Source organism: Bufo bufo, chromosome 3, assembly GCF_905171765.1.
Source record: "Bufo bufo chromosome 3, aBufBuf1.1, whole genome shotgun sequence".
Lineage (NCBI taxonomy): Eukaryota > Metazoa > Chordata > Amphibia > Anura > Bufonidae > Bufo > Bufo bufo.
The window spans coordinates 549992066-550006059 of NC_053391.1; the positions used below are offsets into that span (position 1 = coordinate 549992066).

A 13994-nucleotide genomic window follows, 5' to 3' on the forward strand; every position below is an offset into this window, starting at 1 on the left:
CATAAAAGACGACTGAGAGAAGATCTAATAACTATGTATAAATATATCAGGGGTCAGTACAGAGATCTCTCCCATCATCTATTTATCCCCAGGACTGTGACTGTGACGAGGATACATCCTCTGCGTCTGGAGGAAAGAAGGTTTGTACACAAACATAGAAGAGGATTCTTTACGGTAAGAGCAGTGAGACTATGGAACTCTCTGCCTAAGGAGGTGGTGATGGTGAGTACAATAAAGGAGTTCAAGAGGGGCCTGGATGTATTTCTGGAGTGTAATAATATTACAGGCTATAGCTACTAGAGAGGGGTCGTTGATCCAGGGAGTTTTTCTGATTGCCTGATTGGCTTCTACCTCAGTTTTTTTTTTTCCTTCCTCTGGATCAACTTGCAGGATAACAGGCCGAACTGGATGGACAAATGTCTTTTTTTGGCCTTATAAACTATGTTACTATGTAAAACAATGGAAAATGCATTCCTGTTATATGCAGCTGTTAGCTCAGATATGTTTGCTGGCAAAGTCCATTTTTTTTTTTACTGCCTTTACTTTAGCAGGGAAATTAAAATGATTTAGAGTTTTACTTGTTATTGAAATGCATTTCCAATCCTCCTGGTACATGAATGATTACTGACCCATGACACTTATTAGCGATTGCACTGGGGTCACCTCATTTGTTTTCTTAACACCAAAAATTAAAGGATGTTATAGTGGTGTCACTGGAGCACAATTTATAAGGAGATTGTGTGTCATCTTTATTAGGAATTTTAGCGCAGGCAGAAGGAATAGTATCTGCAGTGATTAATATGAAGGAGGGTAATGTAATGCAGAGAACCAGTCTTCACCAGGAACATAATTCAGCACAGGCAGCATTTTACTCACATTTATTGTTTTATGGTATAAAAGAAAGCACACAAATAAAAAGCATATACAAACCGATTAAAATGGCTCATATAATATTATAGGACATGTACAGTGTAATTACATGCAATTATCTAAGCTTTTAGTTCCAATTATTAAATGAAAAGTAAATGTCAATTTAAATGTGTAAATTACCACTTGCTGAACTCCTCACAACCATAGGCTAAGAAGATTTACTGCCTCGCTCAATGCTAGCAGGCCTTCTCTCCATTGAAATCTATGGCTTTCAATGCTAAGAAGTTATAAAAGCTAAAGAAATTTCCAAGGAGGTCCAGAAAGGCCTATGTATCAATGTGGGTATAGAAGCTGTAATTTTTTAAGTGATAAGTCAGAAAAAGAGCCGCTGTGGCCAAATTCATAACAAAGTTGTTGTTTTTTATAATTGCCGTAGAGAATTTAAGTGAAAGATTATGCAAATTCGCAATAGGCTTTAATTGAAAGATGTTAAAGTTTGGTTTTGAAGCATTTCCATGATATATGGAGAAAAAGGGCTCATTTGGAGACAATACTGATTCCACACAGAAGGACAATCATTGCTGTAGTTTTTAATGGACTCACGCACAATGTTCTGGAAAGTTCCCAGAAAAAGAGACCTCCTGGACTGAGGGAAGAGTTGGCAAATCTCAAAGGTGCCGGGATAGTGTCCCAACACCTCCTGGAGAGTTGTCCAAATTGGGAGTGGCACCAAGATTTGTGCCATCAGTTCCGCTGCCTAAAGACACATTGAAATGGCGGGACAGTGACATTGAAGGAAAGGGGCCTGTGACAATGGGGGAGTGACCAGAGAGTCGTGCTAATAAAGGGTGGGTTAATAGTAAAAGGGGTGTGGTATGTCAAAAGGTGCAGGGCTGCAGCCAGAAAAAAATCACCCCAACCCTAACATGTGTGTTGCAGACAAGGAATCATCGCCATAAGAGCTGATGTATTAATGCATGTGTAAGGGCTCGTTCACACCACCGTGTGAAGCCCGTGCCCGTATTGCACGGGTCCCGTTCCGTGGCCATTCCTCATCACGGATGCGGACCCATTCATTTTAATGGGTCTCCAAATCCGGAGATGCAGAACGGTGCGGAAAGAAACCACGGAATGGAACACTATGGAAGCACTACAGAGTGCTTTCTGAGGTTGCGTTCCGTGCTTTCGCACCCCAAAAAGATAGAGCTTGCTCTATCTTTTTACGGAACGGAGGTATCGCGGACCCATTCAAGTGAATGGGGCCGCGATCCCTATGCAGCTGCCACACGGCAGGTGCCAGTGCTTAGCGGACCGCAATTTGCGGTCCACAGCATGAGCACGGGCTTCACACAGTCGTGTGAACAAGCCGTAACTACAATCTTCTGCTTGTGCCAGAATTGTGGCACATGCTTATTTTGCCAAATACTGTATACCGAGTGTGCGCGCCAGAATTTGTACCCATTTGCGACGTGCTAATGCAAGTCAACTTTTCCACCAACTTTTTATTTTGCCCTACTTTGTGCCCTGTTTTTTCGCAGTCTTAGGCATCATGCACACGACTGTTGTTTTGGTCTGCATCCGAGCCTCAGTTTTGGCGGTTCGGATGCGGAGCCATTCACTTCAATGGGGCCGCAAAAGATGCAGACAGCACACTGTGTGCTGTCCGCATCCGTTGCCCCGCAAAAAAATAGGCAGTTATATTAAAGGCTGTCCGTGCCGTTCCGCAAATTGTGGAACGCACACGGACTCCATCCGTGTTTTGCGGGTCCGCGGTTTGCAGACCGCAAAAAACAGAACGGTCGTGTGCATGTAGCCTTAGACAGATTTTGGTGCATCTTTTGGACAAAAACTACACCAGTGCTAAGGTGACCTAAAATGTGGTGCAAAATTATGTTAGTATGAAGCTATGCTGCATTGTATCCAAATAGGCATGTTGTGGCACATTGTGTCTCATCCTTTCTTCTGACTGCCTTAAATAAAAAAAATTACACCACAATTTGCAAAAAACAGCTTTACACACATTTAACAATCCAAATACATACTGGTAATTAGTGTTGATCACGAATATTCGAATTGCAAATTTTTATCGCGAATATCAGCACTTAGAGAATTCGCGAATATTTAGAATATAGTGAAATTCGTAAGATTTTTTTAAAATCAGTACACATGATCCCTCCCTGCTTCTAGCTTGTGGGCCAATGAGAAGGCTGCAATATCTTTGACTTTAGGAGTAGTGTTGATTGCAAATTTTCGTAATGCTAATTTTTATCGCAAATTTTTCAATTGCCGATTTCCGCAATCAAGAAAATAATGACTGGAGATAACGAATTCTCAAATTTGTGAATATATGGCGAATATTCGCCCAAATATTCGCGAAATATCACGAATTCGAATATTGCCCCTGCCCCTCATCACTACTGGTAATACATCTGACACTAAATAAAAATGGTGTAGGCACAGTATCCTGCACAATATATATTGTACATTGTATATTATATACATTGCATGACTACATTACACCTAATAGCAATGTGCTCTGTCCATGTCACAAATTGCCTCTATTAAAGGGTTTGACCACTTTCTGGTTACTGTTAACCAATCTGTTTGTGAGATGACTATATGGCACTTACTAATATAGCCTTTGCTGAAATTCCCTTTACAAAGTCTTTTTTTGCTTTCCACACAGAGGTCCTGTCCATAAGATAAGATGACCGCTGATGGAGGGTTATGTGACCAGGCAAATCCCCTCCATATGACATTTCCTCAATTCAGACACACTACACCTGCACTCAACTCCCGAAAGAACAAATACAGATGGCAGGTGTATGGAGGTGACTCTCCAACAGCAGCCATCTTATGGACAGGACCTCTGTGTCACGGCGCGGTCTAGGAGGCGGGCACGTCCGGAGCGCGCACACATCATCAGCGCATCCAGCATCGCCCACGCTCCTGATAATACTATGCACGCCCCTCGCGTGTCTATGCGCATTCATGAGAATGGTTTTAGGGCTGAGCGCCGAGCTGATCACTCGGCGCTCGGCTGTGTGGAGTCATGTGATGCTGGCTACGTCACATGACTCCTCTGGCTCCCTATTGAAAACAGGCAGTCTGCTGGCCACAGATTGCCTGTTATTTAGGTTCCACCTGCGACTTTGTCTTTCCTGGCGTACTTACCTCCTGCTTAATTCCTGACGATCCTCTGCCTGCTCCTTGTGTACTTTGCTGCTCTCCTGGTATTCTGACCCCGGCTTCCTCCTGACGATCCTCTGCTGACTCCTTTGGTACTTCACGACTCTCCTGGTATTTATGACCCCGGCTTCTCCTGACTATTCTCTGCTTGCTCCATTTGTACTTCGTAGCTTTCCTGGTATAGACTCGGTCCGTTCACATTCTGTTGTTTGTCTGGTCTGTCCTCCCTGCACTTATTCCAAGCTAGGGATTGCCGTCCAGTTGTCCCCTGTCATTAGGACTCGCAAGGCAAGTAGGCATGGCCAGGGGTGAGGGTGGAGGGCAGTGGTCACTTCCCTCCCCCCTGTGTGTGTAACAGGCCTACTGAAACCACTGTACCATGAATCCTCTAGTGACCCTGACTGAGCATGTGTCAAACCTGACACAGATGGTGCAGGAGCTAGGGGAGAAGATTCATTCCCTAGAAATAGGACAAGACGCCGCTGCTCCTCAGGCCTCTGGTCCGAACTTGAGCCCTCATATGGAGCCACGGATCAAGCTTCCAGAACCCTTCTCTGGAGATCGGAGGAAGTTTCACTCCTTTAAGGAGAGCTGTAAATTGTATTTTAGTTTACGCCCCTTGTCTTCCGGGTCGGAAAGCCAACGGGTGGGCATTGTTATTTCCCACTTACAGAGGGATCCCCAGGAGTGGGCCTTTTCTTTACCCCCTGATGCTAGTTGTTTAACCACAGTAGAGGTTTTTTTCAGGCTCTGGGTACCCTGTATGATGAACTAGACAGGGCCCTGGTAGCCGAAACCGTGCTGAAAGCATTGGTTCAAGGCAACCTCTCTGCTGAGGAGTATTGCACCCAATTTAGAAGGTGGTGTGTTCCCTCAGGGTGGAACGAGCCAGCTCTTAAGTGTCAATTCAGGTCAGGCCTATCTGATAATCTAAAACACCTACTAGTGAGTTATCAGCTCCCAGAGACTCTTGAGGAGACTATGACCCTAGCAGTCCGACTCGACCGACGTGTGAGAGAAAGACGACAGGAATGACAGTTCTCTTCTCAGGTGCTGGTCCAGTCTGAGGTTTGTACCAGGAGTGGCGTTGAGGTCTCCTCAGAAGAACCTATGCAAATTGGCATGACCAGAGGGGATCAGCGCCGCAGACGTGGGATCTGTTTCTACTGCGGAGATCCTGACCATTGGATCAATCAGTGTCCAAAGAGGATCCTTTCTGATAAGGCTTCCAAGACAAGACCACCAAGGGACCAGGTACTCCCTGTTATTACTAAGAGTAAGCTTTTAGTTCCTATAACCATTTCTCTGGGTTCTAATAAGTGGTCGGGTCAGTCCTTTATAGATTCAGGCTCAGCGGCCAGCTTTATTGACCATGAGTATGCTACTAGACAGGGTATTCCAATTTTTTTTTTCGTATGCCCATCCATATCATGGCCATCGACTCCACTCCCCTGGTAGGGGGTCTCTGTCCTTTTCATCTGCTTATCACCCTGAAAGTAATGGACAGACTGAGCACCTCAATCAGTCGGTGGAACAATTTCTCAGGGCATATGTTGCAGATGATCAACAGTTGTGGGTGAAATACCTTCCGTTAGCCGAGTTTGCTCTGAATAACCATTTTAATTCCTCTGCTGGAGTCTCTCCTTTTTTTTGTAACTATGGCCTTCATCCTCATTTTATTTCTGGGTCATCCGTCTCCTCGTGTAATCCCGAGGCGGATGAGATCTCCTCAATCGAACCTGGAAAAGCTCAAAATACTCAAAGAGTCCAGGCCAATAGGAAACGTTCCACGGGGTTGAACTTTCAGGTGGGGGATAAGGTGTGGTTGTCCTCTAAAAATCTTTCACTCAAAGTTGCTTCAAAAAAGTTTGCTCCTCGCTTTATAGGGCCATACGAAATCATAGAGGTGATTAATCCTGTATCATTTAGGTTAGAATTGCCCGACTCGTTCCACATTCACGATATATTTCACAAGTCCCTCTTAAAAAAATACATCGAACCTGTTGTACCATCACAAGCCGCGCCTCTGCCTGTTCTGGTTAATGATTCTGTGAAGTATGTGGTATCTAAAATTGTGGATGTCAAAAGAGTGCGTCTTTCCTTGCAGTATCTGGTGCACTGGAAGGGCTATGGACCCGAGGAAAGGTCTTGGGTACCAGCTAGGGAGGTTCATGCCCCTAGACTGGTTAAGAAATTTCATGAGGATCATCCTGAGAAGCTGTCACCTGAGTCCTTGGGTCCGGTGGCCCCGCGTAAAAGGGGGGGTACTGTCACGGCGCGGTCTATGAGGCGGGCACGTCCGGAGCGAGCACGCATCATCAGCGCGTCCAGCGTTGCCCACGCTCCTGATAATACAATGCACGCCCCCCGCGTGTCTATGCGCATTCATGAGAATGGTTTTAGGGCTGAGCGCCGAGCTGATCACTCGGCGCTCGGCTGTGTAGTCTGTGTGGAGTCATGTGACGCTGGCCACGTCACATGACCCATCTGGCTCCCTATTTAAACAGGCAGTCTGCTGGCCACAGATTGCCTGTTATTTAGGTTCCACCTGCGACTTTGTCTTTCCTGGCGTACTTACCTCCTGCTGAATTCCTGACGATCCTCTGCCTGCTCCTTGTGTACTTTGCTGCTCTCCTGGTATTCTGACCCTGGCTTCCTCCTGATGATCCTCTGCCTGCTCCTTGTGTACTTTGCTGCTCTCCTGGTATTCTGACCCCGGCTTCCTCCTGACGATCCTCTGCTGACTCCTTTGGTACTTCACGACTCTCCTGGTATTTATGACCCCGGCTTCTCCTGACTATTCTCTGCTTGCTCCATTTGTACTTCGTAGCTTTCCTGGTATAGACTCGGTCCGTTCACATTCTGTTGTTTGTCTGGTCTGTCCTCCCTGCACTTATTCCAAGCTAGGGATTGCCATCAAGTTGTCCCCTGTCATTAGGACTTGCGAGGCAAGTAGGCAGGGCCAGGGGTGAGGGTGGAGCGCAGTGGTCACTTCCCTCCCCCTGTGTGTGTGTACGCGACCGTTACACTCTGCTTGGACAGCGCAAGAGACTTTGTAAACAAGAGGCAATACCTTATGAAATATAGAAAATGGTGCAGAATTTCAACAAAGGCAATATTAGTAAGTGCCGTATAGTCATCTTACAAGCATATTGGTCAACAGTAGCCAGAAAGTGGCCAACCCCTTTAACTATATTGATGGTTTGAATTTCCTCATAGCAGACAACACTAAAATACATTCTTGTTTTGGGGAAACACGTATTATATGGGGGAGGGTCAACAAGTATTATAATACAGCTAGCAGGTAATCTGGAGTTGCTGGTTATCACGGTCGGCGTGGCTATCACATACGTGACACAGAGGGAGGGAACGAGGAAGGCCCTGCCCAAGTGAGAGGGAAGATGGTGACCCCTGACTCACCTGGCGGCTGGCACCTGGCTGCCCTGACGTCCCTAGACGGGTTCCTCACCCGTACGCCGATCATGTGCCTAAAGCCCTGGCTTTCCCTGAGCTGAGCCCTAGGTAGTGAACAGGGCGATGGGAACACTAGTCCGCACCACTAACTCTAAGGGAAAACACCAAGGGGAGGACAGACAACACAGACTCAACATATATTCCCAGGTGGGCGACAACAGGAGACAACAATAAGCCCAACAGGGATCCGGAGGGTAGCACTCAGGAACGACAACCAGGATTAACCACTCCAGTGGGTCAGTATAGATGTCCAGGCAGGAAGCTCTATAACTGGCAACTAGAGAAGTGTGAGGGGAGAATATAAGGAGGTAGGGAGTGGCAGACAAGAAACAGCTGAGGAGGAGAAGCTACGGATCCCTGAGAGAGACAAAAAGGATAGCAAGGCAAACACAGAAAACAATCACTAAGAAACAACGTGATCTTTAGATATAGAGCGCGCAGCCACCCGCTGCGACTTCCTGACCCCGGGTATAACGGAGTCAGACGTGGCTCTTGATACCCTCGTGACAGTACCCCCCCCCTTTCACGAGGGGCCTCCGGACACTCAGGACCAGGTCTCTCCGGATGAGAGGCATGGAAAGTCTGAATTAACCTGTTGGCGTTTACCTCTGACGCTGGAACCCACATTCTTTCCTCGGGACCGTAACCCCTCCAATGCACCAGATACTGAAGAGAGCGGCGGACCCGACGAGAATCAACAATTCTGGCTATTTGAAACTCCAGATTACCAGCCACAATGACAGGAGGAGGTGGCAGCGGCGATGGTTCTAGAGGTGGAACATACTTCTTGAGTAACGATTTATGGAAGACGTTATGGATCTTAAAAGTCTGAGGTAGCTCCAGGCGAAAAGCCACAGGGTTAATGACGGCTACTATTTTATAGGGACCAATGAACCTAGGACCCAGTTTCCAAGAAGGAACCTTCAACTTAATATTCCTAGTAGACAACCACACATAGTCATTCACTCCTAGGTCCGGACCTGGCGACCGTTTCTTATCAGCCATGCATTTATATTTACCACTCATCTTTTTCAAGTTAACTTGCACCTTCTGCCATACCGATGAAAGAGATGAAGAAAACCTTTCCTCTTCGGGAACCCCAGAAGACCCCCCCTCTTTGAAAGTACAAAATTGGGGATGAAAACCGTATGCACCAAGGAATGGTGACTTGCCAGTGGACTCCTGATAATGATTATTTATGGCAAACTCAGCTAACGGTAAATATGATGACCACAACTCTTGGTTCTCAGACACAAAACACCTTAAATATGTTTCTAGGTTTTGGTTGGTACGCTCAGTCTGTCCATTCAACTGAGGATGGAAAGCTGAGGAAAAGGACAAGTGAACCCCCAAACGGGAACAAAAAGCTTTCCAAAACTTAGAAATAAACTGGGTTCCCCGATCCGAAACCACATCGGAAGGGACCCCGTGAAGCTTCACGATTTCACTGATAAACACCTGAGCGAGAGTTTTAGCATTAGGAAGTGCGGGTAGCGCAATAAAGTGTACCATTTTGCTAAACCTGTCTACTACTACCAAGATAACTGTTTTACCCGCCGACAACGGTAAGTCAGTGATGAAATCCATTGACAGATGTGTCCATGGCCTATTGGGGATGAAAAGTGGCAATAAAGACCCTGCTGGACGTGTATGAGAGACTTTCGCGCGTGCACAAGTAGAACAAGTAGACACGAAATCCATTACATCCTGACGCAACCTTGGCCACCAAAAACGACGAGATAAAAGCTCCAAGGTTGCTTTACTACCCGGGTGTCCAGCAAGTGCCGAATTATGATGTTCTTTTAATAATTCAAGACGCAGGTTTAACGGTACAAACAATTTCTCTGAGGGGCAAGAGGCCGGGGCGTCCCCCTGAGCCTCTAACACCTTTCCCTCTAGAACAGAGTGTACAGCAGAGACAACCACTCCTCTTTGTAAAATAGGTACCGGATCACTAACATTACCCCCTCCAGGGAAACTACGAGATAATGCGTCTGCCTTGGTATTTTTTGCCCCAGGACGATAGGTGATTACAAAGTTAAATCTGGTAAAGAATAGCGACCACCTAGCTTGTCTAGGGGTGAGACGCTTAGCCGATTCTAGGTACAGAAGGTTCTTGTGATCCGTAATCACCGTGACGGGGTGGATTGCTCCCCTCTAAGAAGTGACGCCACTCTTCAAGCGCCAGTTTAATCGCCAACAGTTCTCTATTTCCAATATCATAATTCTTCTCCGCAGAAGATAATTTTTTGGAAAAGAAAGCGCAAGGACGCCATTTGCCAGGAGACGGACCCTGAGACAATACAGCTCCCACTCCCACCTCTGACGCATCTACCTCGACAATAAAAGGCTGGGAGACATCAGGTTGAATTAGAACAGGTGCCGAGGTAAACCTCTCCTTTAGAGAGGAAAATGCATCTTTAGCGGCGTCAGACCATTTGGAAAAATCCGTCCCCTTCCTAGTCATGTCGGTAAGGGGTTTAACGATCACTGAATAATTTTTAATGAACTTTCTATAGAAATTAGCGAAACCCAAAAACCGTTGTAGGGCTTTAAGGTTCTCAGGAAGATCCCAATCTAAAATTGCCTGGACCTTCCCAGGATCCATGCGGAAACCTGAAGCAGATAATAGATATCCCAGGAACTGTAATTCCTGAACAGCGAAGACACATTTTTCAATTTTCGCATATAATTTATTCGTCCGTAGGACCTGCAGTACTTGCCTGACATGCACCTCATGTGTTTTCAGATCAGCCGAATAAATTAAGATATCATCTAGGTATATGACTACAAACCTGCCGATGAGATGACTAAAAATATCATTAACGAAATGTTGGAAGACAGCAGGGGCATTGGTCAGACCGAAAGGCATAACTAGATTTTCATAATGCCCCTCAGGGGTGTTAAAAGCTGTCTTCCACTCATCCCCTTCCCTGATACGAATCAGATTGTAGGCCCCCCTAAGATCAAGTTTGGAGAACCACTTAGCACCCGCAATCTGATTAAAAAGGTCAGGAATGAGAGGAAGAGGGTATGGGTCACGGATGGTTATCTGGTTTAACTCACGGAAATCTAAGCAAGGACGCAGGCCCCCATTTTTCTTTTTAACAAAGAAAAACCCTGCAGCCACGGGTGAAGAAGAGGGTCTGATGTGTCCCTTAGCCAGACTCTCGGAGATATAATCTTTCATGGCTTGTCTCTCGGGACCCGAAAGATTATACAACCTGGACTTCGGTAATTTTGCCCCGGGAATCAGGTTAACCGGGCAATCATAAGGACGATGAGGTGGTAGTTTCTGACAACCCTTTTCAGAAAAAACGTCCTCAAAGTCCGAAATAAATGTAGGTAGGGAAGCTATGGAGGCGATTAAGCAATTGTTATTTAAGCAATTCTCTCTGCAATGCTCACTCCACTCCAATATCTCCCTGGCCTGCCAATCCACCACTGGATTGTGCGCTACCAACCAGGGAAGACCCAATACCACCGGAGAGGGAAGGCCCTCCAGAACGTAACATGAAAGACACTCATTATGGTGGTCCCCTACCCGAAGGTGTAAATTACGAACAATGTGGGTGAGGTTTCTCTGAGACAGAGGAGCAGAATCTATAGCGAATACGGGAATAGGTCTCTGCAGCGTACAGAGAGACAAACCCATAGTGCGGGCAAAATGGGCATCAATCAAGTTTACCCCTGCTCCACTGTCTAGAAAAACAGAAATAGACTCCGTCTTAACACCAAAAACAATGACCGCTGGTAACACAAATTGAGATGTTCGTATGGAGGAAACGTATACCCCCCGGCTGACATCCTCCGCACAGCCCGGGGTTAGTAGTTTTCCGACGGTCTTATGTTTTTGAGAAAGGAGGGACAGACATTAATGAAATGACCCCTCCCCCCACAGAAAAAACAAGCCCCCCCCCTACGGCGAACCTCGGGAGGACGGACCCGACGAGAAGTTCCGCCTAGCTGCATAGGCTCATCTAAGTCAGTACAGGCTGACTGTTGCTTGGGAGAGGTAACCAATTGCTCCGGAATTTTCGATCTCTCCCTAAGACGTCTATCTATTCTGATAGAGAGGGACATAACAGCATCAAGGGAAAGGGGGGTCTCATACAGCGCCAGTGCATCCTTAACCCTTTCAGATAACCCAGAGCAGAACTGACTCCTGAGAGCCGGGTCGTTCCACTGAGTATCCGTAGCCCACCTATGGAACTCTGAGCAATATTCCTCTGCTGACCGATCTCCCTGTAGGAGTCTCCGTAACTTCGACTCAGCCAGGGCGACTCGGTCAGGGTCATCATATATGAGACCCAAAGCCCCAAAAAATCCCTCCACCTACCGAAGAGCCTGAGAACCAGGGGGTAACGAGAACGCCCAGGATTGCGGATCCCCCTGAAGCAGGGAAATGACAATCCCTACCCGCTGTTCTTCATGACCTGAGGAGTAAGGGCGCAACTTAAAATATAATTTGCAGGCCTCACGGAACGTCGCAAATTTGTCCCTTCCCCCAGAAAATCTGTCGGGAAGAGCAACCTTGGGTTCAGTGACAACCTGGTTACCCATAGCAACCGCTGGGGGTGTGGTCTGCTGCATTTGCTGCTGTTGTTGGAGAACAGACGCCTTCAATCCTGCCACCTCCAAAGACAGGCTTTGAAGCTGTTCTGCCAAGGCATCAATAGGATCCATATTGGATTCTAAGTAGAGAGAGAAAAAAAAAAAAACAACCAACAAAAAATTATAAATTTTTTATTTTTTTTTCTCAAAAAGTAAGGGCCAGTTATAATATCACGGTCGGCGTGGCTATCACATACGTGACACAGAGGGAGGGAACGAGGAAGGCCCTGCCCAAGTGAGAGGGAAGATGGTGACCCCTGACTCACCTGGCGGCTGGCACCTGGCTGCCCTGACGTCCCTAGACGGGTTCCTCACCCGTACGCCGATCACGTGCCTAAAGCCCTTGCTTTCCCTGAGCTGAGCCCTAGGTAGTGAACAGGGCGATGGGAACACTAGTCCGCACCACTAACTCTAAGGGAAAACACCAAGGGGAGGACAGACAACACAGACTCAACATATATTCCCAGGTGGGCGACAACAGGAGACAACAATAAGCCCAACAGGGATCCGGAGGGTAGCACTCAGGAACGACAACCAGGATTAACCACTCCAGTGGGTCAGTATAGATGTCCAGGCAGGAAGCTCTATAACTGGCAACTAGAGAAGTGTGAGGGGAGAATATAAGGAGGTAGGGAGTGGCAGACAAGAAACAGCTGAGGAGGAGAAGCTACGGATCCCTGAGAGAGACAAAAAGGATAGCAAGGCAAACACAGAAAACAATCACTAAGAAACACTGTGATCTTTAGATATAGAGCGCGCAGCCACCCGCTGCGACTTCCTGACCCCGGGTATAACGGAGTCAGACGTGGCTCTTGATACCCTCGTGACACTGGTGCATTTTGTATGTCTTCTGCAAATATAAGGGAGAATTTATCAAGCCCTGCATGCCAGAACTTCAAAAGGTCGACACCTACAGCTCAATTTACATAGATGCACCTTTTTTATCTATTTTTTAATACTCTTCTATTCAATATGGACAATCTTTATATATACATTCCCTGAGACGCTGAGTGTGGGTTGCACCACCCATGTGCACTCTATATTGGTCGGATTTTTTGTTTCCCTCCAATATCTTTCAGCAATACAGATTTTTCTACATTTATATTTTCTGTCATTATGAATTAAATAAATTGTGTGATATTTTTATCTTGGGCCTGCTTTTTTTTTTTTTTTTGTGGTTGATGATATGCAGTCATGGCCGTAAATGTTGGCACCCCTTAAATGTTTCCAGAAAATGAAGTATTTCTCCCAGAAAATGATTTCAATTACACATGTTTTGTTATACACCTGTTTATTTCCTTCGTGTGTATTGGAACAAAACAAAAAACTGAAAAAAATGGCAAATTAGACATAATTTCACATGAAACTCCAAAAGTAGGCCAGACAAGATTGTTGGCACCTTTTTTAAAATTGTGGGTAGACAACTTTGTTTCAAGCATGTGATGCTCGTTCAAACTCACTTGTGGCAAGTACCAGGTGTGGGCAATATAAAAATCACACCTGAAACCAGATAAAAAGTGGAGAAGTTTACTCAATTTTTGCATTGTGTGTCTGTGTGTGCCACACTAAGCATGGAGAACAGAAAGAGGAGAAGAGAACTGTCTGAGGACTTGAACCAAAATTGTAGAAAAATATCAACAATCTCAAGGTTACAAGTCCATCTCCAGAGAGCTTGATGTTCCATTGTCCTTGGTGCGCAACATAATCAAGAGGTTTACAACCCATGGCACTATAGCTAATCTTTCTGGACCTTGATGGAAGAAAAAAATTGATGAAAGGTTGTAACTCAGGATAGTCCAGGTGGTGGATAAGCAGCCCCAGTCAAGTTCCAAAGAAATTCATGCTGT

General features: G+C 46.1%; 1 protein-coding gene across 1 annotated transcript in view; it reads right to left on the bottom strand.

Moving 5' to 3' along the window:
* The window catches only part of SIAH3 (siah E3 ubiquitin protein ligase family member 3), a 169317-nt gene that overhangs the window by 60006 nt on the left and 95317 nt on the right, over nt 1-13994 (bottom strand). The window lies entirely within an intron of this gene.